The sequence below is a fragment of the Camelus ferus genome, chromosome 14 (genome assembly GCF_009834535.1).
Source record: "Camelus ferus isolate YT-003-E chromosome 14, BCGSAC_Cfer_1.0, whole genome shotgun sequence".
Taxonomy (NCBI): domain Eukaryota; kingdom Metazoa; phylum Chordata; class Mammalia; order Artiodactyla; family Camelidae; genus Camelus; species Camelus ferus.
In genome coordinates this window covers 35,894,155-35,911,227 of record NC_045709.1, presented here as the reverse complement: position 1 = coordinate 35,911,227, position 17,073 = coordinate 35,894,155, and the positions used below count along the sequence as shown (strand labels likewise).

At 40.8% G+C, this 17,073-nt stretch overlaps 1 protein-coding gene across 12 annotated transcripts in view; it reads left to right on the top strand.

The window, feature by feature from the left end:
* The first annotated feature begins 14,846 nt into the window (after nucleotides 1-14,846).
* MBNL2 (muscleblind like splicing regulator 2) overlaps nucleotides 14,847-17,073 on the top strand; it is a 149,268-nt gene continuing 147,041 nt past the window's right edge. For 7 of the 12 annotated variants that reach the window (XR_004325892.1, XM_032496752.1, XM_032496753.1 and 4 more), the window contains exon 1: nucleotides 14,847-15,070. The gene's annotated coding sequence lies outside the window, so the exon portion shown is untranslated. The remainder of the gene's footprint in view (nucleotides 15,071-17,073) is intronic. The other 5 variants (XM_032496754.1, XM_032496755.1, XM_032496756.1 and 2 more) reach the window with 4 other exon arrangements.

Genomic DNA, 17,073 nt, shown 5'->3' with positions numbered 1-17,073 from the left:
AGGCATGTATTTGTATCTGTTTTCTTCTTTTACGCATCCACAATGCCTGGAACACAGCCTGGCACCTAGTCAGTGTTAAATAAACATTGTTTAGTTGAGTGGATGATAATGAATGAATGAGCAAGGGAAACAGGTACTGAAAGAAAGGTAAAGCTTGTCACTACAAGGTGTTGCTCATTCATTTTCACTGGCAAAGGCCAGTTCCCTCTTCTGCCTACCTAGGATCTGTCTTCTGAGTCCCAGCTACCTGTCCGAGGGCCTGATTTACCCCAGACATTCACAGGAGTGACAGATGTCCCCTTTCTAAGAGAACTGCCATGTGATTAGCCCCTCCAGCCCACGACATGAGCTCACCTTTTCACGTCAGTAAGCCTTACTTTCCCATGTCGGGTGGGGGCTGCTGTGTGTCATAGAGGCCCAGAGTTTAACCAAAGAGTATTTTAAGGTCTATGTTTGAATTTAATGCCTTGGCCAGTTATTAAATACCTTAGGAAAAGGCTTATCTGAAATAATAAAACATCCATTTTAAATATTTTACAAAATATAGTCAAAAGAAGACAATTTTGTTAGTCTAAGTACACAGAAGAAACACACACTGTTAACAAAGTATTACCAATATGAGGAATTCCTATTTCTTGGAACATGTGAAGTTCATTTATTGTAGAAGCATTTATTTGCAGAAACTGTTTCTATGTACTGTTTAAGAAAGAAAAAACAAACCTATGCTCTCTTAAGAATGTTGAAAAAATTTTTTTAAGTTATGTAGTAGTTGAATGATGTATCCACTTATTTAGGAAACCTTTTCTTCTGAAGAAGTCAGAAGGGGATTGCAGCTCAGCCCACTTCAGCCTGTCTCCCCACACTTTCTAGATGTTGACAGCCCAAATCTATGCAGTGGTCTCCACGGCAATTCAGTGGTTTCTGCAGAGTTCTGCCTGCATATAAATTAAATGACAGAAGTACGCTGTCCCCTTGAACTCTTCCCTTCATCAATGTTCTTGCTTAACAGTAAGTTGGGATCTATGAGTCCTGCCTTTTAAGACAGAGTATCCTCTTAAAAGACTCTAAATATGACATTTAGGTTGGATTACAACTTATATCAGTTTCCCTCTTGTAAGAAGAAAACTCTCACTCAGAATAAGATTTGTCAGAAGGTGACAGCTGTTTTTTGTTGGATGTGGATTTAAGTAAACAGTTAAGACAGTGGAGCTCTTACTAAGATGATTTAATAAATCTCATTAATGTGGTTGATTTACATAGCTGACCCAAATAGAATATGAAATTCATCTCTCTGCTGCAGTAAAAAGTGTCATCGAAATACATTGATGTATTAAATCCACTGCCAATGCTAAATTTTAATTCTAAATGTAATCAACCTTGTTAAGACCAAAGACATCAAAAAGGGACAAATATTGGAAATAGATTACATGCATTTTCCTCTGTTTCTAACCCATGTGAAGTGCTCAGTCTACCTCATCAGGAAAGTATTAATATCATTTCCATTGGTATGAAAAACAAAACACTGACTTATTTTTGAGGTTATATATCAAAACTATTAGATCAATCAATATAAAAGCCAAAGAGTAGTTAGAGGAAAGCTTTAGCTCCAGTAAACATCCCACTGCCTTGCTCAGCTATATCCACAGTCATGAGTCAGCAAGAAAGCTCTTGACCCAGCAAAACTCATGCCTGTGTCTGAATTGTGATTCCTACAGTTCTGAGCCTCAGAGAACAAGCCAGTTGGATATTTTCTATTTTCTAGTTCCATGCTCAGTGCTTTCACTCTTTACCGCACAGTGACTGAGGATATCATAGAGTCTACTTGCCCCCCCCCCCTTCAGCTTTAGGGGAGAGGGGAGGGGAGGGGGATTCTATTTTACGTTTGATCCCAGTAGTCCCTGACAGTTGGTGGCTGGACCTTGGCTGTGAAACTTGCCATATGTGAGAGTTAAGTTATGAATAGTAATAATAAAAGCAACTGGCAACATCTATCGAGTATTTATTTGAATTGTGACGGGAAGTATTCAAAGTATTTTCTGAACACCAATTCCTTTAATCCTCTCAACAATCCTATGAGGATTACTGTTCCCTATGGCAGAGATGAGGAATCGTAGGCATGGGGGACCCCAGGCAAAGTCACATGCTATTATTAGTGGTGAGGGACGGCACTTGGACATCAGCACTGGTTGGAGCCTGCACTCACCACTGCAATAGTGTGAGGTTATGCCGAATGTAACCAAGTGGAAGAGCCTGGGATTAGGAGTCAGCAAAATGGGTTCAGGTTAAAGCTGTTCACCAAACCAACAGTGTGAGCTAAAGCAAGCTTTAACTTGTCTAAGCTTCACTTTCCCCATATTTAAGATTGATTTAATAAAGCAGGGCCAGGTAACAGGCCTACCTTTCTCAAGTTCCCTTTGTCACCTGTCTGTGGTTCCTTTCCCTCTGCTTACCTCTGTCCCTCAAGTCCCCTGGATCCCTCCTTTTTCTTGTATGCAGGCTGTTCGAAGCTCAACTCATTATACAATGAAAACCCATGAGGAAAACCTGTAAATGATCAGGGTTGTGCTGTGCACCCTATTATGAAGGCTAAAAACTAGCTAACCAGTGAGGAGGAGAGCAGGGAAGAGTCTTAGAGAAGCATTATTTATAGAACTTGTTTTTCTGTATGCTTACATTTCCCAAAGTGCATTTTAATAGCAATAGGAAGTTACCAAAAATAAATAAATAAGTTTGGGGATAAACAAAATTAAACAAATGTATTTCTTGCAGGACTTCTCAGAGCCTTTAATATGCTAAAACACTGTGGATCTCCAAGTAGACAGTATAATATGCAATGTTTCCCAAACAAATTTAAAAAGGAATCCTTTTTTTTTTTTTTTTTTTATTTTCTTAGATCATCTTTCAGGATCAGGATTAAGCAGGAAAAAAAAATGTGGGAAGTTTTGGGCTCTGGTGGCACCAACCAAGAAATGTAGGACTCAGTGCTTGGGACTGTTTCTGTGACTTAGAGATTGGGGCCCTGAGACTAGCCCCATACCTCTGATTCCTTTGTAGAGTTGGAACCAGAGCCTCTGAGGAAGACACAGCCTGGCCCAGATTGTACAACAGAACTAGATTGTTCCTAGAACTCTAGAAGTAAAAGCTGATTCATGGATTTATCTTATCAATCTCCTGGGACATAGAAACCCTAGTTACTAGTCCTTAGGCTATTAGGGACAATGTAGAGAAGTCTCAGGTGTAGATGTGTATGGGTCAGGGGCTTGAGAAAGATTTGAGAGAATAATGACAAGATTTACAGAAGACTAGAAGAGAGTCAGAGGACAAACACAAAGAGTATCTAAAAGTGGTAAATCTGTGACCACCCTCTGTTAGTATCTACTACCTCAATCTTAATCTGAAAATGTTAACTTGACAGACTTGTATGGTTGAGCAAGTTGTACACTGCATAACTCCAGCGGAGCACATAGTATGTTGGTTGCAGAATGTGGACTATAACCTGAATGACGCCCTGGAGATTTGCCACACAACCTCCCTGGTCATACAAAGTGGCCCTGAACATTAACCTCAGCAACTAAGTAAACTAACTGAAAATGTGTTCTTATAAAATATTACCTGGGTCTGTTAGGCTGCAGCCAGTTTGTCCATTAAGCAGAGTTCTTAAACTTAGGGGCAGGAGGTGGGCAGAAAAATCAAACAGGCCATCCAAGCAGCTAAAAACACACAAGAAATGAATTCAAAATACTGTAAAGATATGATTTGGGTAACTTAATTATGAATTTTTAAATTAAACTTCTGCATTTCAGGAAGTTCTCTTTATTTCCATGTTTCCAAGACAATCACTTTTCTTATTATTTTCCTCTTCATGAACAAGAGAGCTCATCAAAATTTCGCTTGCCAATTCCCTGCTAAAACATGGCAACTGAGTATGAATCTTTGCTCAAATTTCAGGATTAGATTGTGTCTGAGTATTTGTGCCACAGAAGGATCTAAATTTTATACAGAATCTGAGTTTACCACCCACCTCAGCTCCTAGGGTCTCAGGAGACCCAGGATGAGGTCTTCCAACTTTGCCTCAGTTTCTCTATCTGTAAAATGAAGGCAAAGAAAGTGATCTCCCAGACTGGCTATGAGTATGAAATAATAAATTATTATGAAGTGCTTTTCAAAAGACAGAGTACAATGAATGCTTATTAATAATCTTCCCAATATTGAAGAAACAAAGATAAATTAAGCAGCCCTTTTCTCTGCTCCGAGAACAATGATAGAATCTGTATTTGGGTGTCAGTTAGTCTAATTAGGCAATAAGTACTTATTAGTTGATTCAGTATGAAGAATGTGTTCTAATTGCTCTTTTGGTGAAATCTGCGTTTTTTAGAAGTTTGGGAACCTTTTGTTTCGCTATTTTCAATATTAAAAAGTCCTTTAAAAGGAAAATATTGATTTCCAAACAAAAGGCATTTCCTAATTATATTTAAATATGAAATCCTGAAAATAGAAGGTTTCTTAAAGTGTGGTCCAAATTATTAGCTCAGCAATGTTATGTAACTCAAAGTATATATAAAGTGCAGTTATAAATGCTTAATTATGTTAAAAATAACTTTAAGATTAAAATAGATTAAAAATATCACCTCTGCTTCTTAGTCAGGGATCCAGCAAATTGAGAACTTTTGAAGTCACTTTTGGAACACGCCAGTTAACGTGTGATGAGAGCTCATAAAGGAGGTCTTTGTGTTTGTAGCAGAGCTTGTGGTTTTGAAAGCTGAGAGCCTGGTTTTGCCAAAGTGTCATATGTATGTGGATAGTATTCTGTTCGCTGATAGCGAATTTTTCCTGTGAATACATACAAATGTTTATTGCTATAAATAAACATAACTTAAATGACCCTACACAACTGTGAATTTTGAAATGTGATTTATTTTGAGACCACAGCCAGTATTTAAACTTCTAAGTGGAAGAGTCTCAGTTCAGTTTCCGGTACAGGAAGGATTTCTGATGGCTGTAATTCACCGACTTGGGTGTATGGAGTTTCTGTGTATGGAGGAGACCACAGGGGGAGGTCTGGGGAGGGATGGTGGGGGGCAGATAACTCCCAATGCATGGGCTGACACCCTGTCATAAACCTTCCTGAAATTCTGGGAAAGTACAAGCTTTCAGAGGGTTAAAATCTTTTCCGTCTTTAATAAAAGCCAAGCACTGTGTTTCTGTTTCCTCACCTTCAAATAAGGGGCTAGAATCTAGATGAATAGTCAGAGTTCTTCCAGCCCTAGGATCCATGATTGTAATCTCACCATAATCGCCTCAGGACTGGACTGCTTTGCAAAATAAAATAATTACATTTGTAAGTGATCAGGCTTGTTGGGGAGGCTGGCAATCTGATGAGTTGGGGGCACAGAGGGAGCTTGTGGGCATCAGCTCAGCTTGGGAGACACAGGGGTGCAGGCAAAGCTCTAGCAAAAATTGGACTGAGTCAAAAAAGAACAATTCTCATTCTGTTTGGCTGTAGAAGAGAGACCTGCTAACAGAGTTCAAGATTATAATGACTCAGTGAATATTCAAATATGGTTATTGCTTCCTTTCTTTTAAATGCAGAGATCTATAAAGCTTTGAGATTTAAAGGTTTGAGATTTTCGAGAAAGAACACAGTGACATGAGACCAGAATGATGTAAGGTGATGACATCAGCATTAGAATGCTGTTGCTAAGGTGAACCTGTTTTTCTGTCTGACCCAGATGGAAGGCTAAATAATTGCCCATTTCTGGTAAAGAATCTATCCATGGCATGATCCCTTTTCTGTAGCAGATAAAACAAAGCCAGATGCTTTCTCTTTGCACCAATTACTTTTAAAATAAAGATAAAAAATTTTATTATTAAACATACCTCATGTTCTTGGAAGAAAATTTAAGAACACTTTACGTAAGTTTGAAATTTTAATATATGCTGATGATGTCTTCATGAGATGACAATCGGGTGAATCAACCTGGAAAGAGGTAGCGGTATTTTTAATTTAATGGAAAGGGAAATAGGGAAACATCTAAAAGTGAAAAGAAAGATCTGTCACCTTCTGATTGTTGACAGAGGGAAGGCAGCAAGGGGAGTCCTGAATTGGAAGCCAGAAAGGCAGGAGACACCGTTTACTGGCTGTCGACTGAGCTGAACTGAATAATGGCGTATGCCATTTGTCTGGAGAGAACAGGGCATAGCCGAGAAAAGCTATGAAGAAACAAGGGGTGGGATTCAGTGATGAATTGGAGGCCAGAGCAGTTGAACACGGAAGTCCCTTCCACATGAAGGTCTTCCAGAGTTCTCCCTGGAGTCTGCATCTTCTGTGTGCAACAGGCTTCTCCAGAGAGCCCATGACACACTCCCCCACGTCTGCAAGGCTTGGCTCAAAGGGCACTTTCTCAAGGAGGCCTGTCCTGCCTACTCATTGTACGTGGCGAGTGTCCCCTCCCAACGTGCCTCAGATCGTCAGGTCCCCAGGACTTTCCCCTACGTTTCCTTTTCGTTTTTTAAAATTTGTTTCTTCAAGTCTTAGCACTTGATACCTCCTCATTTACTGCATGATTTTTTTTTCTGTTACATTTAGAGCCAGCATGCTGTAGTGGTAAAGAAAATGGATTCTTGAGGCCAGTCTGCTTGGGGCAATGGGCTCCACCACTGACCGACTGTGTGGCCCCATGAAGATTACTTACCTGTGCAGGTGGCTTTCTCATCTGTCAGTTAAGGGTGGGATGATCGCGGCATGTATTTCATAGTGTTGTACTCAACACACGGTAATCACTATGTATATGTTTAATAAATAAATTGTCTCTACCCCTTCCAAGACTATGGAAACTCCCAAGAAGCACTTTTCATGAGTGGCATTTAATGGAAAAAAAGAAGAATTTATCCAGAAATTGGTATTTTCACTGGAACTTAGAATTTAGACTGGGCTAAGATTTGGAAGGGTAATTATGCCCATAGGTCGCATACAGTCACCAGGGGTCCCCTGCTGGCCAGGAAAACCTGGGCAAATGACCTCCAAGATTGGTTGAGAAGGATGGCTGTGAAGGTCTGGTCCAGCCAAGATGTCCTAGAGCCACAGGGACTTCCACGTAACTGTGGTTCCAAGAAAGGAGTAGAAAGTAGCACTAGAGACGTGGCAGACACCACACAAGTCATTGGCAAAGTTGAGGACCTTGATACAGTAGGAAGATCTGGCATCAGATAAAAGACCTTGAGGTGCATGAGGTAAGCAGATCCAGACATGGCCCAAAGAACAGGGGAAAAAAAGATTTATCTGGGCCAGTGTTTCCCTAAGTGCATCCCCCATACTAGTCAGATGTTAACACCATTACAAGTGAGATGCTTTTTAAATAAAAGGGTAAAATAAATTCTCAAACATAGCAACTACATATATCCTGTCTTGGAGACTCACAAAGCATATTCCCATATGACTTTCGATGAAAGCACATGATTAGTTGGTTATTCCAGTATTTCTTGAACTTACTTGACCGTGGACCCTTGTCTTCAGGAACATTTTGAGACTAGTGTCCGCAGATCTCCCCTTGGGGATCATGGTATAATTCTTCTCACTCCTTGGGGTCGTGTCTCGCTCATCTCTCTGCCTTTCGTATCTCAGTTGGAACCAATGTATGGCAAGTATGTGATAAATGCTAATCAGATGAGCGGAAAAGTGAACCGAGGTGGAGTCCAATCCTGGGAGAAACAAAAAGAGATGGAGATGGGAGTGAGTGCTTCGAAAAGTGTTTCATCAAGGGATGCTACATTATACTAAATCAAAGCCAGTTGCGTTCATTTTTAAAATCAAGCTTGCAATCAAAGCTGCACTTACACACGTGCCATGCTTCATTTCCCACATCTAGTCCATACTTGCGCCCCAAGGTGACAGTCGTCCTCTCTAGTCAGCCATCTCGCACACTCCCGCTGTCACAGGCTGGCCCAAGACCTCACCAAGATCTTTTTTCTCAAACTCGTCACCCGCTTCTGAACCTTTTGAAAAAGCGTTTATTCCCATTCTGTTAAAGTCCCTTTCTAGGGATCTGGGCTGCCCACCAAACTTCAGTGAAACATAAAACCTCCACTGCCAGAGCACGCACTGCTGGGTGGCACGAAGATGCACTCTCCATCCCTGGTCTTGATTCGCCCCTGGTTTTCACACATGTGGCTCTAATGACCCTTGGAAGGCCCTTAGGAAGCACCACTCCAGCTTTGATGGTTGGCCCTGTGTCTCAAACACAGTTTCCTATTCACCCTGCACCATATTTCAGTCCTTTCATATTTTATTCGTTTATTTAGCGAGTATTTATCATCAGCCCCGTATGTCAAGTGCTGTGGTAGGCACCTAAAACGTGCTAATGAACAAAACAGAAAATGCCTGCTGCCCATGGGTGCTTACGTTCCAGCAGAGGAAAGGGACAGCAAACAATGACTATCTGGTAGATTATATTTTATGACGAAAGGTGCTCTGGAAAAGAAAGGGGAGTAGAGCAAAGTGGGTAGATCTCCTTCCACCCAATTGCTATTGGACCCCAGGCCAGCTGGTCCCCTCGGTCAGAAGATGAGCAGGAGGCCGTAGACGGAAAATCTTCCAGGTGATCCACTGGGGAGCACATGCCTGCACCTTCCAGCATTTCAGGTTGGGAGCATTCTTTGCTCTGTCCAAAATGGCACCTTACCATAAGGAGGTGGAGACAGAGTCAAAAAATACTCCCCCTTTTTTATGTGTGGAGAGTCAAATTATAGTGAAACCCACAGTAAATGTGAGGGAAGCCGGGCTGGCCTAGGAGAACAATGCGGCTGAGCCGCGTCATAATGGAGAGGAATCACAGGAAAAAGACTCACTGTTTCTTCTTTGCACGTATTTTCAGAACTGACCATTTCGAAAGGCAAATGGTCACTGGCAAGTCCCCCTCCCTGGGAAGAGCTGGCAGCATCAGTATCCACTTTGTCCCATCCTGGTTTTTTCTCTTTGCCCCTGAATCATCTGAAATACTGGAGGACCATAAGGTTCACTGACGTCTCAGAAGTTTGTTTTCAGACGACCTTAGTTTCAGGGCTGGGTGCATCCTGACCTTGTCTCTGCATCGTCAAAGGCCCTTGGGCCTCAGGACAGGAGGCCTGATGCAACTAGCACACCAGAAAAAAGACAATGAGTATGGTTGATGTTGGCCAGCCTGTCGGGACTCTTGCCTTAGTGCCATGGTTCCCAAACCGTACCATGAGTCACCCTGGGAGACTGCAGTGAACTCACAGGGGTTCCATGTGATGTTTTATATTTCCAGAGGGAAACACAGCAATATTTAACATTTGTCATATGCTGTGCAAACTAATTCAAGGTAATTCAATTTCAATACTAGAATCGTACTACATTCCTTTCAATGATATCTGCAAATTTGGACTTTCAGCAGTTGCTCAGAAGAAACCAAGTGCCACACAAAAATCAATGTGGAACAGGAAATGAGAGCCATGCTTTCAATCTTATTTCAAGCTCTGAGAATTGTGTGCAGTGCCCAACAGGCACTCGCGATCCACTATAAATATTTCATTCTTAACCAACTAGGGTTATTTAAGAATGAAATAAAAATAGTTTTTTTCTTTCAGACTTTTTGGTATTAACTTTTCAATCAGCTGCAAAGTTGTTAAAACAAACCCTAAGTTGTTAGGACCTAATTACTTAATAAAAGGTGTTTCTTTTGGGCTAAGAGCACAGTGGGAAAAAAATACTGCCACAGACCGAGAAAGTTTGGAAGTCCCTACTTTAATCCATCACCACATTTTCACTCCTCAGTGAAATCTTGCTAGAATTCTAGAAACTAAAGATGATGATGATGTTGCTGGTGATAACAGCAGTAGTGGTAATAGTAGTGCTCAACATATATTGAGTATTTATTACTTACCATGTTCTATGCAATGGGTTTCTCAACATTATCTCATTTACATGCTTTATGCAATTTATTTTTCTAACCCAGAAATGTTAATCTTAATTGTTCCCAGGGCCTACTGCCCCTGGCTTTACAGAGAAAATTTAGGAACTAGTTGAACTTCTTGTGATAGATTTAATTGAAAACACTACCTTTTTGTCTAACAATTATAAAACAAATTTTCTATTTCTTTCTGCATTTTCAGCAACTCCCATATTTAAAAAAAAACTACCAGTCTCTTCTAAGTATGCAAATTTTCTCTAGAATCATAAATAAATATCCATCAACCAAAATTAATTCAGCACTGCTTCATGCTGGGCCCTGTAGAGGATACAAAAGGACTTAAATGCATGGTCTGTGCCCTCAAAGGACTTCCAATAGGATCTATACATAAAATAACCAGAATAAAATAAAAAACAGGATCTACTAAAGGACCAAGTAAGGAAGTATTGGGTAGAAATATTCTATTGAGAGAGGAATGTGCCCTAAGATTGAATTGTCATAGACCTGGCCCACCTGCAACTCACCTTCCTGTCTCATCTCTCTCTTGCTGTAAACCAGCGTCTCCTTGCTAGCCAATCTCTTCTGGAAATTCAGCACTTCCATCTGTTTTAGGACACCTATCCATTTCCACTCAAAGGCAGACTTTGCTTCTATGGAAATCACCTCCACTTTAAACATCATTAACGGTTAATTTTCCTCTTGTCTTGCGAATTTTGGTATATCCAGCAAAGGCGATGATCTCAGAACTGCATACGCCTTTTGGCTTTTATAGTATTTCTCCTTTCCCTTCTCTAGAGGAACTTTTTAAAATATATGGACCAAACCCATTGTCTCTATGGCTTCATTATCAATCTTTATTAAGAACCCGAATTTGTCTTTGCCACTTTGTTACTAGTGCCATTTTCAAGTTTATCCATTAACCATTCAACTACTATTTAGTAAATGTCTGTTATGTCACTTGTCACATTAAATGTTGGATGGAAATATGTTAGATGGGTGTAAGATGAATAAACGATGTTTCATGCAGAAGGAATCCAGTCTCTAAATTAGAAAGGGCATAACACATTCTAAGGATTAAAATTAAAATTAGTAAACTAACCAGTCATACTAGTTGTGAAGCAGGAGAGAAGTGAGTTCAAGAGGAGTAGTAAGAGAATATACTCAAGAATTAGGCAAGAGATTTACCCTGAAGATAATAGGGAGTCATTGAGCGACTTTATGCAGGTAGTGGCATTATAAGATTTGTTGTTTTCAAAAGATGAGTTTGGCTGTGGTGTTGCAAATGGAGTGAGAAGTCAGGGGCAAGATTGGAGGCAGAGAGGTAAAGAATAGACAGAAGGTGATGGGGGCTTGAATTAGGAACACAGCAGAGGAGGAGGACAAAAAAGAAAAAAAGAAGAAAGTCCAGCTAGGATCTGCAGTGTATTGTATTGATCAATTAATTCAACACACGTTTATTATTGAGAATCTCCTCTTGTGTGCCAGGCACATCCTAGATTAGATGCTGGAGAGGCAACGGTGACTTCTGACACTGACAAGCTGGTTGGGAAGATGGATCTTAAGTAATTAACCAAATAAATGTGTCACCATACCCTGTGAAAAGTGCTGTAAAGTGAACAACATCTATAAAATCTTACTACTCAAAGACCAGTCCACGGACCAGCAGCATCAGCATCACCTGGGAGCTTGTTAGCAGAGCAGAATCTCAGTATCTACCTGAGACCTACTAAGATAGGATGTGCATTTTAACAAGATCCCTGAGGGGGAATCTGCATACATATTAAATTGAGAAGCACTGCCATAGGGTACATAGAGCTGTGGGAGAAAACAACAGGTGGATGTGAACTCATCTTGGGGTCAGGGAAGCGTTCCCCAAAGAAATGGCCTCTGATTAGGCTAGGGAGGTGGGCAGGGGCTGAATAGCACAAGACCTTGTAGGCCATTCTGAGAACTTACGCCTCTTCCTAAGAACAACTCAAAGATGTTTGAAGATTAGATTAGTCGGCTTAAGCAGCCATAACAAAATACCATGTAGACTGAGTGGCTTAAACAATAGAAATTTATTTTCTCACAGTTCTGGAGGCTGAAAGTCTGAAGTCAGCATGCCAGTATCACTGGGTTCTGGTGAGGGCTCCCTTCCTGGCTTCCAGATGACTACCTTCTTAGGGTGTCTTCACTTGGCTGAGAGAGAGCAAAAAGATCTCTCTCTTCAACCTCTTTCCTTATAAGGGCACTAACCCCTTCACCAGGGCCTCACCCTCATGACCGAATTACCTCCTAAAGGCCTCATCAGCAAATGCCAACATATTGGGGCTTAGAGCTTTAATGTATGAATTTTGGGGGACACGGTTCAGTTCATAGCAAAGAAATGTGGAATAATCAAAATTCTGTTTCTGGTTATTATTCTGGCTGATATGCAGAAAAGGGATTGGAGGGATCAAGAACACATGCAGGACACCAGCCAAGAGGCTATTTCAATAGTAAAGGACACTGATAGCTCAGACAGAATTCCATTGGTGGAGATGGAGCAGAGTGAAACACTACAAAATATTTAGGTGCTAAACTTGACAGGCCTTGATAATAGATTTCATAGGGTGGTTGGGGAGGAGGGTCAAGAATGATTGCCAGATTCTTGGCTGGTGCAGCAAGGTGGATATATTATCAATTCTTGAGACATGAGTCATGCAATCAGTGAGTTTGTGCATGGCATCTTGCTAAATGCAATGAACAATGTAGAAATTAAGATAAGAATACCCATCATTTAGTGAGCATTTATCACATGCCAGCCACTGTATAGACATTTTAGGTACATTATCTTAATTAATATACTACACAAGCCTAGCCTTCTGAGATGGGAAGATCAACTCATTGCTAAGGGTTTAATGGTCTGGGAAAATGGACAGTGCAGAATGCTTTTAAAGGGGAAGAATGAATGTTAGAGAAGACAGGATGAATAGGCAAACCATCACAGAAGAAAGAAGGTGTAAGTTGAGGTCTAAAGGTTAGGTAAAAATTTGTTAAGTTAAGCTCTTGGGAGTCAGATCTGAAGATGGGATGTAGGAGCGAGGCCCTGGAGAATTAAGTCATGGCTCCGTCAGAAAATTCACTTAGAAAAACAGTATAGAAAAAGCTGAGTAGAAAGGGAGGGCCCAGATTATGAAGGACCTTGAAGGTCAGTAATTTGGATTTTATAGAGAGAAGAATCGAATATGAAAGGAACATGATGCTACATGACTTCAGAAAACCTGTCTGGCAACAGGGGAGCTTGAACGTGGGGAGGCTTGAGTCCCAGAAGCCAGCTTGTTAGCATTTGTATTAGCCAGAGAATAGGTCAGACTTGTGAACTAGCTAGAAAGAAAATATCAACCAGATTTAGTTTCATTGAATGAAAACAGAAGATTGAGTCAAAGACTATGATTTCAGGGTTGAAATTATGGGAAAGGTAGTTTCAAAGTCAAAATCAGAGGGGGATCGGGAAGAGGGTATTCATAAACCTGTGATATCCCATTTACGTGCGGCATAATATTAAGAATATTGATATTTAAAAATAATTTTACCTGTTTGACCACAGAGGTGATTTAAATTTCCAGAAAAATTATAGTAGATGAAAGTAGTTGGTGTATTTACATTGGGATGAAAAAGAGCATTATAAAATTTGAAGGGAATAAAGTGTGATATTCTACTGAAGAAATCGCCTACAAATCATATGAAACACTGTGATTTTAAAGTGCAATTGGCAAAATCAAAAGAAATCATTACATTCCACCCCAACTGTTACTTCATTACAGATGCACTGAACAGTTTCTTATAAGCAATAGTGCATTGGGTTCAAACTTTCAGATGAATAGGGCTTTGTTCCTGCCTTGGTCTAGCCATGTAATCATGACACAATTTTTTTTTAATGCAAAATGTTGTGTTTAGTGGAAGGAAAATGTATACTTTCTGCATTTTCTAAATGCCATGTACATTTTTTCAAAAGGGAGTACCGTTGACTGGGATAAAAATAAATAACCCTTACTAACCTTTCCATTTCTCTTCTCTAGCTTTATCTCAGGGAAGTTCAGCACCTCCAGACCACCCTTTGTGAAGTCACACCTGATGGCACCCCTTGAATCACCTGCCATGTGTATTCAGCTGTAAACATCTTCCTGTAATCGTTGCTTCATTAATGACAAAATGGACCAATACACTGTATTTATCAATCGGCACCTAAGAAACCTTAGGGTTAGGTGAACACATATCTAATCCTCTCATGGGAGCCTGCCAGGAGCACAAAAAGGTTAAGTATAGATACCAATTTTATTGTTCAGAATTCCCTAATTGAAAACTTAGACAGAAGATACACGGGCTGCAGTAATTAACCTCCACAGTAACAGATGTTATGCAGGAAAGCGGTGCGAGGTATAGAGGCATGTTTTGACTTTGAATAGGCACTTGGGCTCACAGGTTCTTCCTCACTAATGGAAATCACATGTACATTTTTTGTAAGGTATATTAATTTCCACGGCAGACACTGAATTGTTTTCCCTTTAAAAAATATATATATATGCTTTGTCCAGTGGGACAAGGACTTCAGTTTCATGTACAACCTGGATTCCTTTTGAATCTGCGGAGTTTGGTATTTTTCAAAGTCTTTCCAGGGCAGCCACGAGCTTTGGGCTGGCCGTCTTCAAGGGTGCTTTCCAGAGCTACCCCTCTCTCTGCTCTGCCAATTATGTGCCACTTTGTCTTGGTGCGATGATCGCTTTCTTCTGAGAGGGAAATTCCTCTTTCATCAGTATGGATGCACTGTTTTCACACACTGCAAGTGCTGTGTTGCTGTGTCAGTCATCCTATGAGGGCCAGTTTCAGACGAGTAGGGCTGACGAACTGGCTGGGGATTGGCTGCCCGCGGCTGGGAGGGATTTGTCGGAAGGAAGGGCTGCAGCTTACAGCAACAGAGTTTAGACTGTCTTTGCTTCATCATCAGAAGGCAAAATTTTCCAGATACGGCAGACGGCTCTCAGAGTACAATAAACAGGGAATGAGAACTATTTACATGGAAATTTCTTCCTCATGATGCAGCGGAGAAGCCTCGGCCGCTTGATTCTGCCAGATGTTCCTGGGGTTACTGTAAAAAGGAAGGCGAGGCAGAGCTAAACAAGGTAGGGGAACCATCCCCCCCTCCGTGGTTTTTTTTTTTTTTTTTTTTTTTTGAATGTTTAAAGAGTTTGCTGCAGTATGCTGCATTCCGTGTGTGTTGCTTAGGGAAGCCAGGGAAACCGGATTCCACTAATTCAAATGTAATACTTTCAGGGGACCCTAGAGTTTTACGTAACATTTTGATTTGAGAAAAAGAAATGGCAAAGCGTGAATCTATGCCGCCTGTTTGGGGTGAGGCATAAAACGGGTTTTTATTCAAAGAATAGGTCCATTGATTATTCACCAAAAACCATTTGAATTCTTGGGAGCATTCTTATTTTCTTATACAGAAAAATTTTCATACTGCCATCGTTAGCTCCCAAATACATAAAGTTTACACTGATCCTGTTATTTGAAAACAGGCTTGTAATTAAGGAAAAGAAAAAAAAAAAAACTTCATGGTAAATAATCATCGATTGAATGTTTAGCCAAAAAAAAAAAAAAGTCTATTTATTAGAAATTAGGGACCTACCTAGCTCCATAATGCCCCGGCTTTAATTGAGTTTCCAAAGCACATTTTTAACAAGCCAGCAAGAGGTAGCTTTCTGACAAGTTTTCGATACTGTAGTTCAATGTTTACACTTCTTTTTCTGGCATGTCTGAGCCTTTGTTTCCAGCTTTTAAGTGGGACCATTATATTCAAAAGTAAAGCTGGGTTAATAATGCTTACTGCAATTATCTGATCTTTATGCATTTTTAATGAGAACACACAGCCAGCAGAATAATTTAATGAGGGCAGGCTAGCTTTTAAAGCTGTGTTTTCACTGTGCTGAACCATATCAACTTTCTTGCCGAGAAGCAGCAGTGAGAAATGATGGAGAAGATTTATTTTTAACACACTTGGCCCAAGAGAAGGAAAGGATATATATTTGTTAAAGAATTCTTTCTGCCCTTTTCCGTTTTAAATTTCTGCCAGGCATGAGGAAACTGTGCTTTTTTGTTAGGCCTCGGAAGCATATGTTTACAATAAATGTGTAACATTTTTAGAATAGTTAGCAAGCACTGAAGCAAAGGAAAAAAAAAATCTGACTTGCCTAACCACCACCACTGTGAATGTTCTTCAAGAAACAGGACTGTCTTTTTCAAAGACAAAGGTTAAGTGGAAAGATATTTGTTAATTGAGTAATAGTTGCATTTGGGGGATAATAAGTGTTAAAAAAAAAAAAGGAGGACATTCTTATAACCTCTAAAGAAGATGAAGTTTCTTCCGCTAGCCTGCCTGTTTTGTAAGGAGCAGGAGTACTCCTTGAAACAAGGGCAATGCCACGTCGATTCTTCTAGATCCACTGTTTTTACTTTCAAGGAGAAGTGCAGGACACTAGCCCAGAACTTCTGACGTCATCTCCCAACTATTTCTGCTGTGTGTTCTTTTATTCAAGCTCGTGGAGACGAGTATTTCCTTACGTCCTGGCTGGGAATGTTCTAACTCTCACTTGGCAGGTCTTAAGTTATGTCTTCAGATTCTCATCCTTTCTAAACCCTAAACCGACCTCCAGCATAGGGCATCTTCTCCTACCTGCCTCCTCACGTCGGGCAGGTCAGAGCGGTTTTTCTGCAGGGTTCTGGCTGTGCTGACAAAGAGCGGCAGGGAGTGGAGCTTGGCTCTGCTTCTGGCCCGGCTTCCCCTCCCCTCGGTGCAACCCAGCGCTGCCACCTGGGCCGACAGTCCCTGTGGCCGCATTCCTGGTTCCCCTGGAGCCACTTTTTAGGACCCAGGTGATGCCACCAAGTTCATGGCTGGTTGTGATGGTAGGAACACCATGTCCTAGTGCAGACGGCCCCAAGGAAGGGCAGTCCAGGACTGCAGGCGGTTAATCCTGGGTCACAAGTGGCAGCCTTGGTCGTAGAGATCGGGGATGGCTAGTTTTTCATAAGGAGCCTTTTGGGAAAGAATTTCCATCAGGACAGACTGGAGTTCTTGGGAGTTCCCAGTTTTAGTTTGCATCCTCTTCAAGGCTGCTTGTTT